Source organism: Macaca nemestrina, chromosome X (assembly GCF_043159975.1).
Source record: "Macaca nemestrina isolate mMacNem1 chromosome X, mMacNem.hap1, whole genome shotgun sequence".
Classification (NCBI taxonomy): Eukaryota; Metazoa; Chordata; class Mammalia; order Primates; family Cercopithecidae; genus Macaca; species Macaca nemestrina.
In genome coordinates, this window is record NC_092145.1 from 45,613,939 (window position 1) to 45,638,049 (window position 24,111).

Sequence of the window (24,111 nt, forward strand, 5' to 3'; positions counted from 1 at the left end):
TCAGGGAACTGGAAGAATTCTTGAGATTTAATTTTTTGGGTGATATATTCTTGGCAGTTTATCAGGGCTCATTTGCAATTATGGTCTTTCCCTTTTGAAGCCCTCAGATAGTTCGCTGGAATTTTAATTTTAATGGCAATTTCTTGCATCTATTGTAACAGCATTCGTATGACCAGCTTATAAGCAATGATCAGGGCTAGTAAGATGTCACAGAGCTGCGGTGACTTTTCCTTATCAGTTGGGGGTTCTTTTGCCATGAAACCATCGTGGAAATGGAAAGACAACGTGAAAATCCTGCGTCCTTGTGATATTTCATCAGTGGGAGTCAGCGGGGATCTTAACGCAGTGAGAGGCAAGATAAATGGATGAGAGGCATCAGCTCAGGCTTACAGGAGCAAGATGTTTTTAGTCAGAGTGTTTAAGATAGGTCTCTAAACTTGGAGCAGTGAAATACAAAAACGAGTGTCTTTTGAGGGCAGCTGGAAGATGACCTGAGGGGAACTTTTATCCTGGGGTGGAGTCCTGCGAAGCAAGCCGCAGGTGAGGGCGTGGGCCAGTCTTGCGCCTCACTGCTATTAGGCGCAAGGACATTCGGAAACACACTCAACGACACCAGCAGCGAGCCTGACAGAAGCGGCTCGCCAGCGGGAGCAACAACTTGAGGCGAGCCGTTAGCCGCCTCGCCTTCCCCGCAGCACCCCTCCCTCTCCCCGGGAAGCCCGTTCGGCTCCGCCTTTTCGGCTGACGTCCTGGGCGAGCGGGGGCGGGCGCGTGGGTGGGCCGAGCCGTCTGCAGCCAGCGATTCGGCTGGCTCTGCCACACCACCGCGCGCCCCCGCTCCGCCCGCCCCTCCGGGCGCGTCTTTTCCGGGATCGCGCTGAGCCCCGCCTCCGCCGGCTGTCCGGGTGCGCGCGCGCCGCTGCGGCTTTTTCTCTGGCCTCCAAGGCGCGCTCCTCCTCGTCCCAGCGCTAGCGGGCACGCGGTTCCTTTTTGCGAGCTTCCCGAGTGCCAGGCTCCAGCCGGCTGCGAAGACGCGGTGGGCCGCCCCTCCGGTGAGTATCCCTGGCTGGGGAGGCTGCGGCCCCGGCACCCTTGCCCTGTCGGTACCAGGGCCCCATCTCCAGGGTGGGGACTGGCGTACCTCACCTGAGCCGGGAGGAGGTTGGGTGGGCATTCCAGCTGCTGGAATCGGCTCGCTTTTTTTCTTGAGCTAGGGCTATCTATCCGCTCGCCTCCGCTGCGGCCGGGAAGATTCCCTAGGTTACAGTAACCTCCTGTGATGGAGTCTGGGGTCCTCGGAACCCCAGCCTGCCTCTTCCTGCCGCTCACCGCATCCCGAGGGCTAGAAGTCATCTTCCTGATCGGGGTAGTAGGTTTTGCCACGGCCCTTTCCAGAGGAGACCATGAAGTGCTTGCTAGACCTCCAAACGACCTTTAGGATGCCCCTAAACCTCAACTCCATTTTGTCCCCTCCCAGTCGCTCTGTTAAAGAGGGCCAGGGAGTCTCTCTAGCCCTAGGCATCCGCCCTCTCGAATTTGAGGGATGCCCTCGCTTCCGATATCTTCCTTGCTTCCAATATCTTCCTAGCTTCCGTAGGATTAGGTATGTTAGAAAACAGCTGGATCCTGGCGACGCGTGCTTTCCTTCTTTCCCCCACCCCCGTTCTTTCTGTCTACATCCCTGCCTTCAGTGGGTGCTATATATTTAGTATGAGCTTTATTCACTTCCTCTTCCTCTCGTTTGAGTGCCCGAAAGAACTGTGGCTGATGTCTATAGACATAGAAAAATCTAGGAGAATATGATTCATTGTCTAACCCCATCAAGGGGTTACATATTTTAAATAAGACGTCATTTCTCCTCTTCACTCCAGCATCTCCTCCTTCAAAGGCATTTTTCACCCTCTTGAAATTAATTTGCTCTATTAGCTCTTTTCACCTAAAAAAAAGGTCAACCGTCGCCCTGAGAAACAACAGTGAGATGCAAAATAAGGGTAAAATGGCATTGAAATGAATCCCTTTGAAAAAGTAAGCGGTTTGCTTTATTAGTTAATGGTCTCATCAGCGCTTCAGTTTCCTCTTCTGCAAAAATCAGTCTGTTGAACTAGAGCATAACTAAGGTTCCTTCTAGTGTTTTGATTCTAGGACCTCTAAATTCATGCAGGCTGCTTAATGCAAATTTAACCTGATTAAAGCCTTACTTCTCATAGTTGCTTGTCACTTTAGTTTTTCTTTTATTTTGTCTCTAACAAGAAAGACTTTTAAATGTTCTTGATACATAAGACAGCAGGTGAAGATTCAATGATGGTACTGCCATTGAGCATATCAATCAAGATTTTAATAATGTAAGGCCTCTTCCTTAAATTGTAAAATAGCTCATCTTTTGATTGAAACTGCTAAAGTGTAAGACATGTAAGATTCCTGTTAGAATTAACACTCTGCCATTTAGGTGGGGGAATGAAACATTAAACTGTCAGTATACTTGTACCTTAGAATAAAGTACCTTATGTCCTGATATAAGAAATAATTTGACAACTAAAAATCCATGGAAGGTGTAATACAGCAATTGAAAGCTTGAGTAAATTCAGTTTTGTGGGTTTTTTTTTTTTTTTTTTTTGGAAAACCCCCTATTTAAAAACACAAGTGATTTAGATTAAGATATTTCTTTCAGTATTTTTGGTAGGGGTGAGATGGGTGAAGAAACAAGAGTCTTGTTCAATTCAAAGACAAGAGAAATGAATTGGAACTCTGAAGAGGCTCAGGTTCTAGACCCAGCTCTAGTTAGATATATAACCTTGAACAAGTCACTTCACCTCTCTTAGTGTTTGCGTCTGTAAAATAAGTGTCTTTATGGCTGTTGAAATGATCCACAAGTCCCCCAATTTGAATGATATATTCTTAAAATGAATATATATGACAAATATATATGTATACACACACGTATATAATGCCATTTGCATTAAGGCTGTCATAAATCCTGTTATACCCGTTGAGTAGAATGTTTTTCTCAAAGGTTTGTGTATAGTGGTTTCAATTTAGGTATACTTAGTTCTTAATTCATCCTGATTAAATAAATTATTATATGTGAAAATCTGTAAACTCAGAAGCATTTTACAAATGTTGGGTATTACGTTAATTTCTGCTTACAAATGAAATGTGTGTTATACAGCACTATTTTTTAAACGTCCATGGCTTTTAGAAATTTGTAAGGGAATGGCTAGGTGCGGTGGCTCACGCCTGTAATCCCAGCACTTTGGGAGGCCGAGGCAGGTGGATCACGAGGTCAGGAGATCGAGACCATCCTGGCTAACACTGAAACCCCGTCTCTACTAAAAATACAAAAAATTAGCTGGGCGTGGTGGTGGGTGCCTGTAGTCCCAGCTACTTGGGAAGCTGAGGCAGGAGAATGGCGTGAACCCAGGAGGCCGAGCTTGCAGTGACCCGAGATCGCGCCACTGCACTCATATACTGCCTTACAACTGTAATTGGCTAGGAACTTTAAAAGAATATGTGGGCATCTCATTCGTTTATTAATTCATTCAACTGTCTTCTTCCTTCATCTGTCACTTATGTCAGGCCCTCAGTACATGATGGTTAAGAAGACAAACCCTATTCTATGAGTTTATACTTTGGGCTGATGGAGATGGTTGTGAGGCATGTGGAGAGACAGATGTACATGCAGTTTATTTTTATTAAAAAGAACAACAGTCAAATCAAGGACAAACAAAATTCTGGAGAAGTTAAGGCTCCATAGGGAAGGAAGATAAGATTCTATTGTATCCTGTAGACTCTGTGACATTACCTTTTTCTCCATCCTTTCACTTTCAATTGCTGAGCCTTTAGCAAAAGTAAAAGCTTTGTTTTTCCACTTCTACCATTGGCTGGTCTTATATACTCTTTCCCTTTTAACTTTTTATTTTGAGATACTTGTAGATTCACATACAGTTGTAAGAAATAATACGCTTTATCTAATTTCCCCCAATAGTAATCTCATGCATAAGTATAGTGTAACATCACAACTACAAAATGGAAATAGATACAATCCATCAACCTTACTTAGATTTCGTCAGCTTCAATGCAGTCATTTGCATGTGTGTATTTAATTCCACATAATGTTATCACGTGTATATTCATATAAGCACCACCACAGTCAAGATACAGAACAATTGCATCACCACAAGGATCCTTTTTGTTGTCTTTTTATAGATGTAGCCATCTCCCTTCTTCATCCCTGACTCCTGGCAACCACTGATCTGTTTTTCATGTCCATAATTTTGTCATTTCAAAAATGCTTATATAAATGAAATCACATAGTATATAACCTTTGGAGACTGGCTTTACTTCACTCAGCATAATTCCTTGGAGATTAGTTCAAGGAATGTACCCTTTATCAATGGCTTGTTCCTTTCCATTGCCGAGTGGTATTCCATAATATGGATTTACTGCAGTTTGTTTACCAGTCACCTGTTGAAGGGCATCTGATGTTTCCAGGGTTTTTGTTTGTTTTACTTATTTATTTATTTATTTATTTATTTATTGCCTGTTTTGAATAAAGCTCATATGAACAGTTGTCTACAGGATTTTGTATGAACATAAATTTCTGTTTCTGAAATGCCCAAGAGTGTACTTCTTGGGTGGTATAGCACTTGCATGTTTAATTTTATAAGGAACTGCCAAACCATTTTCCAGAGTGGCTGTACCATTTTACATTCCCACCAGGAATGTGTGAATGCTCCTCATCCTTGACAGCATTTGGTGGTGTTACTATTTTTTATTTTAGCCATTTTTATAGGTGTGTAGTAATATATCCTCCTAGTTTTAATTTGCACTTTTCTGATGGCTAATGATGTTGATCATCTTTCCATGTGTTTATTTGCCATCTCTGTATCTTCAGTGAAATGTCGGTTCATGTCTTTTGTCCATTTTCTATTTGGATTTTTTTTTAACCTGGTGAGTTTTAAGAGTTTTTTATTCTTTTTTTTTTTTTTTTTGAGACGGAGTCTCGCTCTGTTGCCCAGGCTGGAGTGCAGTGGCGCGATCTCGGCTAACTGCAAGCTCCACCTCCCGAGTTCTTGCCATTCTCCTGCCTCAGCCTCCCGAGTAACTGGTACTACAGACACCCGCCACCACACCTGGCCAATTTTTTTTTTTTTTTTTTAGTAGCGACAGGGTTTCACCGTGTTAGCCAGGATAGTCTCGATCTCCTGACCTCGTGATCCACCCGCCTCGGCCTCCCAAAGTGCTAGGATTACAGGCGTGAGCCACTGCGCCTGGCCTTTTTATTCTTAATACTAATCATTTGTCAGGTAGTGGTTTGAAAATATGTTCTCCCAGTCCGTAGCTTGTCTTTCCAACCTCTTCACAGGGAATTTCACAGAGCAAAAGGCTTTAATTTGGATGAGGTCCAGTTTTAATTTTTCCTCTATGGACTGTGCTTTTGGTGTCAAGAAATCTTACGAACTTTTGTTGTTTAATTTTATTCCTTTCTGTTCTGTATAACATCCATTATTTCTGCAAGCTACTTGAGTATTTTCTCTTTCAACAATTTTAGAGCTCAAATATATTCTGTGAACAAGTAAGTGGCCTTAATGGCTTAGAATGTCAATACATATTCACACATGCTCTCACTATATTAAAATGGCTGCCTTAAAAATATAATGTCTACCTCACCAGGCTGTCAAATGAAACATTAAAATTTGTATTTTAAAATTAAATAGATGCATGATATGCTAAAGAGGTTTTTGGTCTCACTTTCTAAATTAAAAATATTTTGGCAAAGCTGTATCATTTTCCATCAAGGATTTTGGTTAAGTAATCCAAAAAACAAATTTGTGTTCTTATTTAAATGCAAAGTCTACTTCTGCATTTTCAGTAGTGAAGTTATGATTCATGACCATGTATTTAGCACTCTTTTCTACTCACTGTTGATTATGAGAATAATGAATAAAAGATCATTGTATTTGACTGTCTAGACTGCATTTTTCCTTTTATAGCAGCTACATAACACTCATTGTAACTGTTTTTTGAAATAAGTATTAGGTTCAAGGTGATTACAGTTTTATATTTTGAAAAATGTATGTGCTCATATGAGAAGGACTTATAGGAAAAGGTTAGTGATTAATTTTGAGAATATTCATTTCTGTAAGGCAGTACTGAAATCATTATTTGTCCCTTCAGTGTTACTATATTTACTCAAATACGTGTGCAATGAGGGAAGTAGATTCTTATTTGAAAAAGATAAAACATTGGTGTAAGGCAGGGGCTGGCAAAATACTGCCTGTGGACAAATCCTGCCCACCACCCGTTTTTGTAAATAAACTTCTCTTGGAATATAGCCACATCCATTCATTTATGTATTTTCTGGCCGCATTCACAATACAACATCAGAGCTGAAAAATAGACCTTATGGTCTATGAAGCCAATTTTCTCTCTGGACCTTTATAGAAAAAGTTTGCTGACCCCAGAGATGAGGTAACCTTATAAATTGTTGATTTACACACACACACAATTTAACAAACTATCCTGACTTTTTATATCTTCTGGTTCCATTTCTAGGTGATACTGTGATTCAGGAGAGTGCATTCATTTTCTTTACTAAGTCTCCAAAGCACTGTGTTCTAGGAGCAGCAATAAGGAATGCACAGAGAATTGAGACGGTTGGTTTGTTGTTAAGTGTGGGTTATTTAAATGTGAATGTAAATTTACATGTGTGGCAACCAGTAAGCTGCAGATAGACTAATATGCAGTCTATGATGTCTTTTGGAGACCCTGTTGTGAGCCATAGCGGTAATGAGAGAGCCAGGCATAGTCATGTTTTTGCTCCTGAAACTGCTATGTGATCCTTAACTACATAGTAGTAAGAGCCTATCAAACTGAACTTAGACTGTTGGTTTATTATTTTGTTTGTACAACTTCCTTTCTTATAACTAAGCGGTTGACACTTTAGTTCTTTTAAGTGTTCTAAGTGTGATGCTGAAAATGGAAGTTGAGTAAAGACAGGTGGCTGTGTATTTAGAAAGTAATACATCTCCATCTCTCATCATACATAAAAATAACTTAAGGACATATTTTAAAAATCTAAGTATATATTAAAAAAAAATCTTCTGGAAAGCGTGAGACATCATAACCCAGTTAAAAAGACAAGTGATGGCCGGGCCCTGTGGCTCACGCCTTTGGGAGGCCGAGGTGGGAAGATTGCTTGAGCCCAGAAGTCTGGGCAACATAGTGAGACCTTGTCTTTACAGAAAAAAAAAAAAAGGCCAGGCATAGTGGCATGTGCCTGTAGTCTTTGCTACTCCAGAGGCTGAAGTGGGAGGATCCCTTGAGCCTGGGAGGTCAAGGCTGCAGAGAGCTATGATTGCACCACTGCACTCTGGCTTGGGTGATAGAGTGAGACCCTGTCTCAAAAATAAATAAATAAATAAATAAAAATGAAAAAGCTTCTACATATGCAGTAGAAGCTTTAATTGACCTCCACTGACTCACCACATTGAATAATTTTTATTTCCTTTGTAAAATACAGTATACACTGAATACTTGGTATTAGTTGGTGGATCTCCAGTACTCCAGTGTGCTTGTGTACCTACCAGTACAGTAAATTTTTTTTGTTACTAAACCTGTATATGTTGGTTGTATTTGTTTGTTTGTTTGTTTTTGAGATGGAGTTTCGCTCTTGTTGCCCAGGCTGGAGTGCAATGGTGCAATCTCAGCTCACTGCAACCTCCGCCTCCCAGGTTCAAGCAATTCTCCTGCCTTAGCCTCCCGAGTAGCTGGGATTATAGGTGCCCACCACTATGCCTGGCTAATTTTTTTTTTTTTGTATTTTTAGTAGAGATGGGGTTTTGCCATGTTGGCCAGGCTGGTCTTGAACTCCTGACCTCAGGTGATCCACCTGCCTCGGCCTCCCAAAATGCTGGGATTACAGGCGTGAGCCACCGCGCCTGGCCATCTAAAAGGGTTTTATACTCACATTACTTTTCAAATGTAAAATCAATGGGCCTGGAGTTAGAGAAAAAGGTCTTGGCCTCTTGGCCCTATATGGAAAGTTTGAGGCTGGCATGGTTGCTCATGCCTGGAATCCCAACATTTTTGGGGGCCAAAGCAGGAGGATTGCTTGAAGCCAGTTCAAGACCAGCCTGAGCAACATAGCAAGATCCTGTCTCAAAAAAAAAAAAAAAAAAATTAGCTGGGCGTGGTAGCACACACCTGTAGTCCCAGTGACTCAGGAGGCTGAGACAGGAGGATTGATTGAGGCCAGGAGTTCAAGGTCACAGTGAGTCATGATCACATCACTGCATTCCAGCCTGGGAGACAGAGTGAGATCCTGTCTTTAAATAAAAAAACAAAACAAAAACAAACAAACAAAAGACCCAGGTCAGGTACAGTGGGTCACGCCTATAATCCCAGCACTTTGGAAGGCCAAGGCAGGCAGATCTCTCGAGGCCAGGAGTTTGAGACCAGCTTGGGCAACATGGTGAAACCCCATCTCTACAGAAAATTGTTGTTACTATTTTTTGAGACGGTGTCTTGCTCTGTCACCCAGGCTGGAGTGCAGTGGCGTGATCTCGGCTCACTACAACCTCTGCCTCACAGATTCAAGCGATTCTCCTGCCTCAGCCACCCGAGTAGCTGGGATTACAGGTGCTCACCACCACACCTGGCTAATTTTTGTATTTTTAGTAGAGATGAGGTTTTGTCATGTTGGTCAGGCTGGTCTCAAACTCCTGACCTCAAGTGATCTGCCTGCCTCAGCTTCCCAAAGTACTGGGACTACAGGCGTGAGCCACCATGCCTGACCCAAAAAATACAAAAAATTAGTTGGGCATGGTGGCGTGTACCTATGGTTCCAACTACTGGGGAAGCTGAGGTGGGAGGATTGCTTAAGTCCAGTAGGTGGAGGTTGTAGGGAACCGTGATCACTCACGTCACTGCATTCCACCCTGGGTGACAGAGGAGACCTTGTCTCAAAAAAACAAAAACAAAAATTAGCCAGGCATAGTGATGCACACCTGTAGTCCCAGCTGCTTGGGAGGCTGAGGCAGGAGGATAGCTTGTGCCCGGGAGGCAGAGGTTGCAGCGAGCCAAGGTCACGCCACTGCATTCCAGCCTGGGCAACAGAGCAAAACCCTGTCTCAGAAACAAACAAACAAAAAAGCCCCCCCAAAATAAATCAAAACCATACACACAAAATGTTTGGTGAATGAGTGTATATATATACACCACTGATGAAAGGAAGGTGAAATGTTTGCCATACATATTTTTTATGATCGTTTACCTGAAATTAACCCTTTAAATTATGTAACCAATTGTTCCAAATCACATTAGATAAAAAGGGTTTCTACTGCATAATATACATAATAGAGAAAGAGCTCCTACAGATCAATAAGAGAAAGGTACCCACTACAAAAAGCAAAAAGTGGCAGAAGATTATATGTGGGCATTTCCTAGGAAAATAAGTACTGGTGAATAAAAAAAGATGTTCAAATTCACTCTGGTTATTAGGGAAATGTAAACCATTTTTCACCAGACAAATTGGCAAGAACTTAATATAATATCCACTTTTAACAAATAGGCATTCACATACACTGTTAATGAGAGTTCACATGTATAACTCTTTGCTGAAGAATACCAAAATCATCTCATTTTTAAATGTGCATACATTTTGACCCAATAGTTTTATTAGAAAACAATTCTAGGGAAATATCACATGTGTATAAATCTATGTATAAGGTTTCGATGCAGTGAAACTGTAACTGAAAATTTGGCAGTATCCTAAATAGCCATCAGTACGGGAATAATTCAAATAATGATACATTATACTGTGGAATACCATTGAGCTATTAAATAAAAAAAGGAGAAAAGCCTTTCGGTTAGACCCATATACACTGACATAGGAGTTCCAAAGTATGCTGTTAAGCAGGGGAAGAGGGGGGGAGGGAGTCAAAGAACTGTTGTATACCATAATTCCACTTATCTAAAAATAAACCCTCATCATATGTATGGGTAATACAAAACAATCTGATTGATACACATCAAGAGTAATTATCCCTAGAGGAAAAGGGAATGGTGTTAGAGGAGGGCAGTATAGTTTTACTTTTTCCCTATACAGTTCTATATTATATGTTATAATTTACAATAACTATTTTGATAGTAGGTATGCAGATTACCAATATGAAAGATTTGCACACTGGAGGATGCTTATTATAGGATTCCTTCATTCTACAACAACACTGTACTATAAATGTAATTAAGCCTTGTACTGAACACTCAGGTTTTTTAAAAAAATGACGTTTTCTGCTATCGGTGAAGTACTATTGGTATTTTCTAAATTTTTGAAACCAAAAATATAAAAAAGAATAAAAGCAGTAATTTCATACCTAGAGACATCCATTGTCAACTTTTTGGTATATATGCTTGTGCTTATATGTATGGACACTTGCATGCACATGTGCACACATATATCACCTTTCTACAAAAATGGGTTTTTACTGTACATACTGATTTGTAACTTGCTTCTTTAACTCGACACTATATTGTGAGCATCTTGCAGGATCAGTAACTCCAAGTAAGTGAAAAAGACTTTTTTGGGAAAAGACCAACATCGTGCCATGTAAATATAGTGTTTTAGTTAAAATAACTGGTTTCTAGGACAAACCATAATTAAAAAAAAAAAAAAAGTCATGGTCACCAAAGTAAATAACGAAGGATTTTTAAAGTCTTTAATGTTGAATTAGTTCAGTTCTGTTTTGAATTTAACTATGAACGTGTTATTTATATTGTAGTTACCAATGACGATGTAAAAGTGCAGTGTATTAAAATATCATTAGGAAGCTTTTTTGGGTGGAGTTTGATTTTAACGAAGAATTAAAAACTGAACCTGAATGGTTATTTTTGTTCAAAGAAAAACCAACTGCTGTGGCTAGTTTTTGGTAGAGGTGTGTGTAGTTGTATTCTTTTACAACTTATAAAAGTAAAGAAAATCTAGGTATCTGTAGCAACATTAATCTTTTTCTATGGTATCTCAGTTTGTAGTTTATCAAATTGATTGTTAGGAGAACTGTGTCAGATAATTAAGTTTGATTTGGGCAAGTATGTATGCTACTTTCTCTTGTTATCTAGAAGTATTTGTTAAACAAATTTGCTGAAGACCCATTATAACTTCCTCTGGGTTTATGCTGTAGGATTTAGAGGTGAAAACATCTTACATTTGTTGAAGGCTTTTTGTTACTTATGACTTTCCATGAATTCAACAGTGCCTTTTACAGAAGAAGATTCTACCTGGTAGACAATGGTGTTAATGTGAAAGCCCAACATAGCTATACTCAGGTTTTTGTTATGATGATTGAAACAGTGTCCCTATTCTCCAAAGCCATTTAGGCCTTTTTGGAATTGATTTCACAGTACAGAGGATTTTAGGTGCTAATCAAGTTAGCAGATTTTAAAGGGAATCAGGATAGAGTTTCTCTATTTCTCACTTGATTAATGAGAGGGCATGTGAGATTAAACTTTTAGAGAGGTATTGAAAATGTTAATGGTGGATTCTTGTGGTAGTAGTTATGAGGTTAATGCAGTGGGGAGGTATGGTGAAATACCTGTTTTTTTTTTTTTTTTTTTTTTTTTTGACGGAGTCTTGCTCTGTCACCCAGGCTGGAGTGCAGTGGCGGGATCTCGCCTCACTGCAACCTCTGCCTCTCAGGTTCAAGCGGTCCTCCTGCCTCAGCCTCCCGAGTAGCTGGGACTACAGGCGTGTGCTACCACACCTGGCTAATTTTTGTATTTTTAGTAGAGATGGGGTTTCGCCGTGTTGGCCCAGCTGGTCTCGAACTCCTTATCTCAGGTGATCCACCCACCTCGGTCTCCCAAAGTGCTGGGATTATAGGCATGAGCCACCACACCTGGCCCCTGTTTTTTCTTAGGTATTCTGTTTTATTACCTTTAATGTGGACTGAAAGTGTTTTAATACTATAAATAATGATAAGGTTTTGAAGGACCAACTCTCCTGCGGATACCTGAATGATGCTTTATCAAAGAAAACCTGGAGAAATAGACAGAGCTGCCACTGCTAAGATGGTGAAAATTCACTGTGCTCAGGATATGTTAGTAATTTCTGCTTTTCAAATGAACTGAAAACTGAAAACTTCCCTCAGTCAGGAGACAGGAACTTGGTGAATGAGGATAAGATTCAGTCATGGTTTTGAGAAGAAAAAGAAGAACTAGCACTAATACCGCATGGCATGAATCCAAGTAAAAGATCCTGTGTTCCACATGACCACTGAAGATACTAAGTTGAGAAGCAGCTTCAAAGAATAGTTGAAAAATCACAACTTTACTGAAGGGTAGAACTGGGCAGAAGTAGCTGTAGCAATTGTTAGATGAATATGTTTCAGACAGTAGAAAAGAGAAGAGAAGGCCTAGGATAATGATATTTCTTCACCTGGAACCACGGAAACTTTCCAAATTTGGTCAACAGTCAATAGCATGGTTAGTCTAGGATGGTTTAAAGTCTTTAGTGGAATATTTGGGGTTCAGAAAGTGTCAGGAACTAAGGTAAGACCCATTTCAGAAGGCATCGGGGTGCCTTCTATACCCAGACAATTCCTTATAGGAATAAGTTAGAATTTCTGTGAAGCAAGTTGTTTCCATAACGTGGAAACTACAAAAGGCAGGGCTCAGGCACACAGTATTGGTAAATTATAGCAATCCGTAGATGGGAAGCTATGTAGTTTTTTTTTTTACTCAAGTAGAAATGTGAATATTAGCATATTCATTCAAATAGAGTTACATGTTATAAACTTTTAAGCAAAATGACTGACCTAAGTATGTTATACAGCTCAGATTTCCGCCCAGAAAATTTTTGACTATTTTACTAAGATTTTATTTTTTAGTGTCAAGTATTAAGGCCAGGGTTTTTATGTGGAAGCAGTTTTTTAAAAATTTATATACACATTGACTTAATTTTAACATCCTCTTGATCATCAAGAGATTAAGTATTAAAATGTTTGTGGGAAAGTAGCTTTTTTTGGAGGCAGAGTCTCTCTCTGTTGCCTAGGCTGGAGTGCAGTGGCGCGATTTCGGCTCACTGCAATCTCTGCCTCCTGGGTTCAAGTGATTCTCCTGCCTCAGCCTCCTGAGTAGCTGGGATTACAGGCCTGTGCTACTACGCCCAGCTAATTTTTGTATTTTTAGTAGAAGAGTGGTTTCACCATGCTGGCCAGGCTGGTCACAAACTCCTGACCTCAAGTGATCTACCTGCCTTGGCCTTCCAAAGTGCTGGGATTACAAGTCTGTGCCACTGTGCCTGGCCAGGAAAGTAGCTTTTTTGTTTGTTTGTTTGTTTTCTGTGAGACGGAGTTTTGCTCTTGTTGCCCAGGCTGGAGTGCAATGGCGCAATCTCAGCTCATCGCAACCTCTGCCTCCCAGGTGCAAGCAATTCTCATGCTTCAGCCTCCTGAGTAGCTGGGATTACAGGCATGTGCCGCCACACCCGGCTAATTTTATATTTTTAGTAGAGACAGGGTTTCTCCATGTTGCTCAGGCTGGTCTCGAACTCCCGACCTCAGGTGATCCGTCCACCTCAGCCTCCCAAAGTGCTAGGATTACAGGCATGAGCCACCGCGCCCGGTGGAAAGTAGCTTTTTAAAGGAAACATTCCCCCAAAGAATTTACTTCATTACAGGTGGTATCCCTTAAAGTACAGATTGTTTCAGAAGAGACAGTAGCAGAATGAAAACTTTCATGGTGAATTCCCGACCTTCTTTTTTATTTCTGTTTTGAAATGGAGTTCCCCATCATCACCATTACAGCTCAGCCATATCTTTGCATTTCTTTGTGGACTTGGTTAGAACTGAATGATTGATTTTCAGCGCGAGGAGTACAAAATAGGGGAGTTGACACTTGCACCAGCCCTGACAGCTGTCTTGAATCCTAGCTCAGTAGGGGTCACTCTTAAGCTGCCGTAGGCGTAACAACTTTTACATAGGTGGCACTTCTGGCACTTTGGAGAACATTCTAATGGTGGGATAGTTCCTTAACCCCTGTCTTATCTCTGTGGTACCCTCCATCTATGCCATTGTTGTTTGGTTACATAAAATGTTTCTGTGGAGTGATTGGCCTATGATTGCAGTGACAATATTTAGTAAAACAGAAGATTTGTTCCTAACACACATTTTACAGAGCTGATCTTTTTATTGAAAAACCCCTAACCCTAAAGACCATGCTTTTTTGTTTGTTTGTTTGTTCGTTAGCCTCATAGGGATAAAGTGCTTCCTTATAATCTTGTTTCCAGTTGTCTTCAACTGAGGAAGTCTATTGACTGTCTTCCTACACCCCCTTTGATTGAAGGATCACCTTGTTTAGGGCCCTGCCAGCTTAAAAGAGGAGGTGGATGCCATACTAGCATATTACCAAAGATGAGGAGGAGTGGCAGTGAACTTATTAGTCTATAGCCAGAGTGTACATTGAGTTTTAAAAACCAAGAATCTGAGATCTAGTCTCTACTTAAGAGACATATTTAAACAACAAATTGTAGACTATGGGATTTCTTTTCTTTTTTCTTGAGACCGGGTTTCACTTCTGTCACCCAAGTGCAGTGGTGTGACCTCGGCTCACTGCAACCTCCACCTTCTGGGCCCAAGTGATCCTCCCACATCAGCATCCTAAGTATGGGGACCACAAGTGCGCGCTACCATGCCCAGTTAATTTTTGTATTTTTTGTAGAAACAGGGTTTTGCCATGCTGCTCAGGCAGGTCTCCAACTCGTGAGCTCAAGCAGTTTACCTCCCTCAGTCTCCCAAAATGTTGGGATTACAGGAGTGAGCCACTGCACTTGGCTGACTATGGAATTTCTTAAGCTAAGTAGTATATTGAGAAGTCTGCAGTATTTCATTTGATGATCAGTCTCCAGTGAAGATTTGCAAAATTGAGTCAAAACTGAATTTGTCTGTCTTTTTCAAAGTTGGGATTATTGTTATATAACACTTACCTGTTACCTTAATGACTTCAGTGAGATGTAAGCAACACGTTTTGAAGCAGCTGACTTTGGGTGAAACAATTATTTTTCAACCTGGAGTTGATTTCTCCAATTTTGCATCATTCCCAGCAAATTGTAACATTAAGGTCATATCATTTGTCCAGTCTTTTCTAAATGCTGTAATGTTTTGTCATGAAATCATGGGAAAATGTTACTTTTGCATTGTGAGGAGTGAGTAGGAATTTGTTTAGGACAGAAAACCAGATCTTAGAATTGTGGACTTTGCTTATGACGTCTACCTCTTTAGTTAAAATCAAAGTTGCACAGTTACCTGTTTGAGTTGCATAAAACTGTTCTGTGGAATGATCCTCTAAACCATGGTTGTCCAACCTTTTGGCTTCCCTGGACCACGTTTGCAGAATTGTCTTGGGCTACACATAAAATATGCTAACACTAATGATAACTCATGAGCTAAAAAAAAAAAAAAAAAAAAAGTGTGTACATAATTTTCACAGTATCTACCACCAGAGATAAGCAAAAAAGTCCTCGCATTCAAAGGGTTGGACACGACTGTGAGTATAAACTATTGGCAATTGTGTCGAGTTTGATTTTTGTCCAGGATTGGGGCCATGTCCTGCTATCGCCGGACCATTTTTTTTCCCTTGCTCTTACTAGTACTGCCCCATTGCTGCTGAAAGAGCAGGGTGCTGTCTGGGCTTGGCACAAGGCTCTGAACCTCAATGTCATTCCCTTCTAGTTTCAGGTATTAGCAGCCCTGAAAACTATAAGATGGGGCTGTTGAAAGCATTTTGGTATTAATCTTTTCTTGTTCTTTTTTTTTTTTTGAGATGGAGTTTTGTTCTTGTCACCCAGGCTGGCGTGCAATGGCGCTATCTCGGCTCACTGCAACCTCCACCTCCTGAGTTCAAGCAATTCTCCTGCCTCAGCCTCCCTAGCAGCTGGGATTACAGGTGCCCACCACCACGCCCAGCTAATTTTTTGTATTTTTAGTAGAGATGGGGTTTCACCATGTTAGTCAGGCTGGTCTTAAACTACTGACCTTAGGTGATTCGCACGCCTTGGCCTCCCAAAGTGCTGAGATTACAGGCGTGAGCCAATCTTTTCTTATTCTTAAAAAAAAATCTGGCTTGTAAGACACGGTCACATAGCCATCAATCAGAGTTAAAGATGTATGGTAAGAGAGAACAGTTTTGTTTTCAAAACTGCCCTCTGTGTTGGCCTTAGTTTTGTCTTTGATGAAAAAGCAAACTACCTTCTTATATTTTATTGCTATCCATATTGGTTGCAGCTGCTTCAAGGAGGATTGAATTACTGCCTAGTTTAAAGGTGCTATATCTTAAATAATCATAGAAATAGCTGCAAAAGGGCCGGGCGCGGTGGCTCAAGCCTGTAATCCCAGCACTTTGGGAGGCCGAGACGGGCGGATCACGAGTTCAGGAGATCGAGACCATCCTGGCTAACACGGTGAAACCCCGTCTCTACTAAAATACAAAAAAAATTAGCCGGGCGAGGTGGCGGGCGCCTGTACTCCCAGCTACTCGGGAGGCTGAGGCAGGAGAATGGCGTGAACCCGGGAGGCGGGGCTTGCAGTGAGCTGAGATCCGGCCATTGCACTCCAGCCTGGGCAACAGAACTAGACTCCGTCTCAAAAAAAAAAAAAGAAATAGCTGCAAAAGGATATCTTAAAGGTACATTACATTGCAGATGCAACAGAAGCTAAATGCATTAGGATACATGGGCAATATCTACTAGTAGGAAATATCAACACTGTTAGGATTACAGCAGTTTTCTTGGCTGACCTTTGTATGGGGATACATAACTCTCCTTCCTTAAATAGTATTTCATTGAGATGGGAAAAAAGACTCCTGCTCTGCTTGGGCTTTTTTAGTGCTCTGGCTCTTCTCTTTAAATCTGTTCTTAGAGTTCTTGTTTTGGCACCATGCAAAAGTGCCTTATACTGAGGCATTTTAAGTACTTAAAGAATGAAACTTCCATTGGCTGTGTTACACAGTGGAACTAACCTATTCCAAACTTTACACTTGCTGGAGTATTATAACCAGACAGCAGCAGTGTTGTTTGTAACAGCTGGCTAGTCTGTAGATGAAATTGATTAAGATGTTTTAGTTTCTCAGTTGGTGCTTTTCGACTCTGTATTTTTCTTCCTCTGTTCTTTCAGAACCTCACTTTCATCCTTTGGCTTTGCATACTATACTCTTCCTTGCCCCAATATTTGAAGGAAGTTTTTAAATAACATTCATTTTCAAAGCAAGCCAGGTGATACCTAAGTAGTAACAGGTATAACTGGTTAATTCCAGAGGGTAACTATTATTTTTAACTTTTAAAAATCATATAATTGTCAGGTTGGGCAATTATTATAGGGTTGAGGATTGCCTCGTGTGTGACCTTCCTTTCCTATTCTACCTACATGTCTAGTTCTCTCTGTTAGTCTACTGTCCACTTAAAATATCAGTTGAACGGTAAGCTCCACAAGGGCAGGGCATAGTATATACTTACTGAGTATTTCTTGAACAAACGCATGCACATGTACCTGTAACTACCCAGGGTTTAGGAAACTAGATTTTTAAAAATATTTTGAAGGAAAAGGGTTGTTACTGGCTATACTTAACTTTTAATTTTTTCTCTCCTTAAATCAACATGTTATTCTTCAGCAATGATGTTTACAAAACCAAATAAAACAGAGAATTAATCGTTTCCCACTTCAGGGAGTCTGTACCCAGTGGGGTGACGTCACTGTCATATTTAGGAGAGGCCAGATGATATAATTGCCTTTATAACTTTCTGTTGCAATTTAAAAGAGCATAGTGACTTACTACCAGAAAAGGTTTGTGCCACCGTATTCTTGCTTATATGTAGGGACCACTTAACCAGATGGATACTTTTGTTTAGATTTTTTAAAAGTTTTAGTTTCATGCCCTCTAGATTTTAAAAATATGATCTTATTATATGATTTATTTTTTTGATCTCTCTCTCTATGTATATATTTTTTTCTTTTTTTTGAGATGTAGTCGGAATGCAGTGGCATGATCTCAGCTCACTGCAACCTCAGCCTCTCGGGTTCAAGTGATCCTTCTGCCTCAACCTCCCAAGTAGCTGGAATTACAAGTGTGCACCACCACGCCTGGCTAATTTTTGTATTTTTAGTAGAAACAGGGTTTCACCTTGCTGACCAGGCTGGTCTCGAACTCCTGACCTCAGGCGATCCTCCCACCTCAGCCTCCCAAAATGCTGGGATTGTAAGCATGAGCCGCTGTGCATGGCCTCTTTTATAATTTTAAATTACAGAAAATTTGTTTAAGATAGTTCAGAGGTCCCGTGTAATGTGCACCCAGCTTCCCCTAATGTTAACATTTTATATAACACTAGTGTGATACTATTGACTAAACTAAAGAATTTATTTGGATTTCCCTTGTTTCTCTACCAAAATCTTTTTCTTTGGTTTCAGAATTCAAAATTATTATACATGTTTATTTTAGAAAATGTATGTTTATAAAAGTGTAAAACAAAATACAGTAATCTTCCTACCCAGAGACAACTACTGATATTTTTAGTATATATCCCTCATTCCTTTTTTTTTTTTTTTTTTTTGAGATGGAGTCTTGCTCTGTTGCCCAGGCTGGAGTACAGTGGTATCATCTTGGCTCACTGCAACCTCCATCTCCCAGGTTCAAGCGATTCTCCTGTCTCAGCCTCCTGAGTAGCTGGGATTACAGGCTTGTGCCACCATTCCTGGCTAATTTTTTGTATTTTTAGTAGAGGTGGGGTTTCACCATGTTGGCCAGATTGGTCTCGAACTCCTGACCTCAGGTGATCTGCCCACCTCGGCTTCCCAAAGTGCTGGGATTATAGGCATGAGCCACCACACCTGGCCCTTCCGTACTTTTTTACATGGAGAATATAAATCCATTCCCCCCAAAACTGTTGAGATTTCCCTAAAAGACAGGTTTCAAACCTATTTCATGTACTGTTTTGCATTTTGCTTTTTTTTTTTTTTTTTTTTTTGAGATGGGTTCTTACTCTATCACCTGGGCTAAAGTGCGGTGGCACAATCATAGCTCACTGCAACTTCGACCTCCCCAGGCTCAAGTGATTCTCCCACCTTAGCCTCCCAAGTAGCTAGGACTACAGGCACTCATCACCACACCCGGCTAATTTTTTTTTAGTGTTTTTTGGTAGAGATTGGATTTTGCCATGTTGCCCAGGCTGGTCTCCAACTCCTGAGCTCAAGGGATTCCCCACCCCACCCACCTCAGCCTCCCAGAGTGCTAGGATTTGAGGCGTGAGCCACCACACCTGACCCACATTTTGCTTTTTTAATACTTAATATAGCATTTAGTTTTTTTGTGAACCTCTTGCCATGTTTGCTGTTTTTAATACATGTAGTTACATAGTCATAGGTTGTTTAATGACAGTGACATGTTCTGAGAAATGGGTTGTTAGGCAATTTCATCACTGTGAACATTATAGAGCATACTTACAGAAACCTAGATGGTATAGCCAACTGTGCACCAAGACTGTATGGTACAGCCTATTGCTCTTCGGCTACAAACCTGTGCAGCATGTGACTGTATTGAATACTGTAGGCAGTTATAACACAGTGCTCAGTATTTATGTATCTAAATATATCTAAACATAGAAAAGGTACTATAAAACAGTATAAAAGATCATAAAATGGTCCAGCTGTATAGGGTGCTTAGCACGAATGGAGCTTGCAGGACTGGAAGTTGCTCTGGGTGAGTCAGTGAATGAGTGGTGACGGACTGTGAATGCCTAAGACATTACTGTACACCACTGTAGACTTTATAAATACTGTACACTTATGCTACACTAAATTTATAAAAGAATTTTTTAGTAATAAGCCTTAGCTTACTATAACCTTTTTAGTTTATAAACTTTTAAATTTTTTTGACTTTTTGATTTTTTTATAACATTTAGCTTAAAACACAAACACACTGTACAGCTGTACAAAAATATTTTTTTCTTTATGTCCTTATTCTATAAGCATTTTTATATTTTTAAAATTGATTTTTTTTCTCTTTAAACTTCTGTGTTAAAACTAAGACACAGTCTAAAACAACAACAACAAAGAAAACTAAGACACAATCACAAACATTAGCCGAGGCCTGTACAGGGTCAGGATCATCAGTATCACTGTCTTTCACCTCCACATCTTGTGCCACTGGAAGGTCTTTAAGGGCAGTAACATGCATGCAGCTGTCATCTCCTCTAAGAAGAGTGTCTTCTTCTGGAATGCCTCCTCGAGGACCTGCCTGAGGCGCTTCTTGAGAAGGTGTCATTCTTTTCAGAAATACTGATACATCCATGGTGGTTTGCTAGATTTGTTCCTTTTTTTTTTTTTTTTTTTTTTTTTATCATAGATATTCATGAATAATGTGCTCTGCTGTGACTTCACTAGTCTACAGGAATTTTTCAGCTCCATTATATTCTTATGAGACTACTGTATATGCAGTCTGTCATTGACTGAAACATTACTGTGTGGTGCATGACTGTAGTTTATTCGCTATTTTTAGATATTTTGTTGTTTCCATCTCTTTGCTCAGTTAATTCTTCATGATTTTAAGTAAAAGGCCAACTGTATGTGTCTTCTCAATCTTTTCCTCCCTAACAAATGAGAAATATGACAGTCATCATTACAGTGGCTCAATAAGCCAGTGATTCTAAATATATGTATATTATGTTGAACCACTTGAAATTGCCTTTTTTTTTTTTTTTTTTTTTGTCTGTAGCAAATTTTTTACTATTGGCAATTTTATGTGGTTCAACCTAATAGCTTAAAAAAGCTTTCTAGGTTATTCTGACCACCCTGCACCCCTGTCCCATCTCTCACTTCCCTGAGAATCTGCACTTAGAATAGTGAGCTGTTTCTGAAGCCTTTGGACTAGGCAACAATGTTGACAAACTCACCTTCCAGGAGTCTCTGATAAACACAACATCCTGAAGACATATCCTTGCGTTGATGACATACGCAGAGAACTTTAACTATAGTGACTTGCATCTGTGTGTCAATACAATGGAGATAGACTTCTGAGTTTTCACCTAAGCTCTGCAAGAGAGCCTGATGTTCCTCTATCCTGGTTCCATATCTGTAGTGACTAGCTAAGGACAGTGGTGCCACCCAGTGGCACGTTGTAGACAAGCTGCTGATGTTGCTCTAGCACTCTTCACTGTATCAAATTCTTCTTTTCTTTCCCATCCCTTTCCCTTCCCTTCTTCCCTTCTTCCTTCCCTCCCTCCCTCCTTTTTTCCCTCCCTCCCTTCCTCCCTCCCTCCCTTCTTCTCTCCCTTTCTTCCCTTCCCCTTCTCCCTTCTCTCCTCCTTCCCTCCCCTTCTTCCTTTTTGTTTTCTTTCCTTTCTCAGAGTCTCACTCTGTCGCCCAGGCTGGAGTGCGGTGGCGCAATCTCGGCTCACTGCACCCTTCACCTCCCAGGCTCAAGCGATCTTCCCACCTCAGCCTCTGGAGTAGCTGAGACTACAGTCATGTGCCACCACGGCCTGCAAATTTTTGTAGAGACAAGGTTTCCCCATGTTGCCCAGGCCAGTCTCAAACCCCTGAGCTCAAATGATCCGCCCACCTCAGCCTCTTGAGTAGCTGGGACTACAGGCACCTGCCATGGCACCTGGCTTTCTTTTTCTTTCTTGTATGCTCTTCCACATTCATGGTCTCACTTTCCTTTTATTTTCCCCACCTGTGCCACTGGTATTTATGCGCTTCATTTTGGCCAGCTGATAATATTCAGGGAGCTACACTAGCCACATAATTTTGCTGTGACACCCTTATTTTAATAAAGCTTTGGAATATAGGATGTGAAATAATAAGTATAAACACCCTGAACACACTATCACTTACTCTGCTTATGAAGTCATGGTTCTTACCCAGAATTGGCATCAAGTTTGTTCTTGGTCAGAATATGGCACTTCTTGGCCAGGCATGGTGGCTCACCTCTATAATCCCAGCACTTTGGGAGGCTGAGGTGGGAGGGTCACTTGAGCCCAGAAGTTTGAGACCAGTCTGGGCAACATGGTGAGACTCTGTCTCTACAAAATTTTTAAAAACGAACCAGGCATGATGGTGAGTGCCTGTAGTCCCAGCTACTCAGGAGGCTGAGGCGGGAAGCTTGCTTGATCCCAGGAATTTGAGGCTGCAGTGAGCTGCGATTGTGCCACTGTGCCACAGCCTGGGCAACAGAGCAGGACCCCATTTCTTTAAAAAAAAAAATGCCACTTCGGCCGGGCGCGGTGGCTCAAGCCTGTAATCCCAGCACTTTGGGAGGCCGAGACGGGCGGATCACGAGGTCAGGAGATCGAGACCATCCTGGCTGACACGGTGAAACCCCGTCTCTACTTTAAAAAATACAAAAAACTAGCCGGGCGAGGTGGCGGCACCTGTAGTCCCAGCTACTCGGGAGGCTGAGGCAGGAGAATGGCGTGAACCCGGGAGGCGGAGCTTGCAGTGAGCTGAGATCCGGCCACTGCACTCCAGCCTGGGCGGCAGAGCGAGACTCCGTCTCAAAAAAAAAAAAAAAAAAAAAAAAATGCCACTTCTCCTGTTCAATGGTGAGACTCCTAATATATGAGAGGAGGCTCTCCTATGTATTTCAAATGTGGAGAGGCATATACTTCTACTCAGATTGAAAGACTTAGCTTGGAAATCCTTTTTTGGTTTCCTTTCTACATAATGTGACTTGTTATTTCATTCCAACTTAATTCCAAAAATATTTATTCAGCACCTACTGTGAACCAGTACTGTGCTAGGCCCCAGGTATTACAGTGGTTATCAAGACAGACATGACCTCTGCCTCTAAGGAGCTTACAGCCTAGCAGGGGAACAGAAACTTAGACAAGTTTAAGTGCTATTCTGTAGAGTACTTTGAGGTCAAATAGTAGAGGCACCTCATATAACAGGAGGTCAAGGAAGGCTTTCTACATATTTCATTTAAATGAAGACCTAAAGGGAAGCAAGAAAAGGCAGAAGAGAATGTTACTGGCAGAGGGAAAAACATGTGCTAGAAGCAGAGATGAGAGATTAAGCTTGATGCTTTTGAGAAATTAAAAGAAGTTCAAGTTCATAATGGCTAGAGCTGTAAGATCAACTCATTTAAGCCTCATGACAGTACCTGTAAGTAATAATATTATGCCCTCCATTTTTACGGTTGTGGCAAATGAGGAAAAGATGTTAAATATTTTGCCCTAGGTCATCCGTCTCTAGTAAAGTGGCACAGCCAGGATTTGAACCCAGGTCATCTGGCTGTAGTATATTGGCTCCTAACTACCATACTGGATTGCCTCTCAGCTGGGGCATAGTCTTCCTTAGTAAATGGAATGGTCTGTCTGGTACTACATATCATAAAACGAGCTGGAGCTTATAGGATCTGGATTAGTTTAGAAATACAGGTTTGCTTGAGTCTTTTATTCTTGATTGGGAATGAACTGCTTCATTTGATATGCAACTCTGAGGCTACTGACACATATTTTGCAGAAAATCATAGATGGGAAATTATAACTGGTTACATATTTTATTACAAAAATAAAATTAGTGTGAAATATGTATTTCCTGCAAGGCTAAGGTTTTTGTTTGATTATTAAAGTTAACTTGGCAATAACCTTTTCTCTTATTTTTAAAGTTAGTTAGGCTGAGTGCAGTGGCTCATGCCTGTAATCCCAACCCTTTGGGAAACCAAGGCCAGAGGATCACTTGAGCCCAGAAGTTTAATACCAGCCTGGTTAAGATAGTGAGATGCTTACTCTACAAAAATAAAAAAAGTAAATTAGCCGGATGCAGTGGTGAGTTCCTAAGTCCTAGTTATAGGAGGCTAAGGCAGGAGAATCCCCTGAGTCCAGAAGTTCAAGGCAGCAGTAAGCTGTGATTGTACCACTGTACTCCAGCCTGGGTAACAAAGCAAGACCCCATCTCTAAAAAAAGAAATAAAAAATTAAAAAATAAAGTTAGTTAAAGGGTGAATGTAACTTATTAAATAGGACTATAATTTTTTTAAAGTCACAAATTAAATACCTATACACGGAGATATTTTCTTACAATGCATGTGATTTATCCTATTTGTGTTTAAGATACAAGTGTGTTTTTTGTG

General features: G+C 40.8%; 1 protein-coding gene across 8 annotated transcripts in view; it reads left to right on the plus strand.

Moving 5' to 3' along the window:
• Positions 1–898: 898 nt before the first annotated feature.
• LOC105490468 (acyl-CoA synthetase long chain family member 4) overlaps positions 899–24,111 on the plus strand; it is an 85,611-nt gene continuing 62,398 nt past the window's right edge. For 3 of the 8 annotated variants that reach the window (XM_011756117.3, XM_011756121.3, XM_011756122.2), the window contains exon 1: positions 899–1,052. The gene's annotated coding sequence lies outside the window, so the exon portion shown is untranslated. Of the gene's footprint in view, positions 1,053–6,552; positions 6,654–24,111 lie in introns of all 8 variants that reach the window. The other 5 variants (XM_011756123.3, XM_011756124.3, XM_011756118.3 and 2 more) reach the window with 4 other exon arrangements.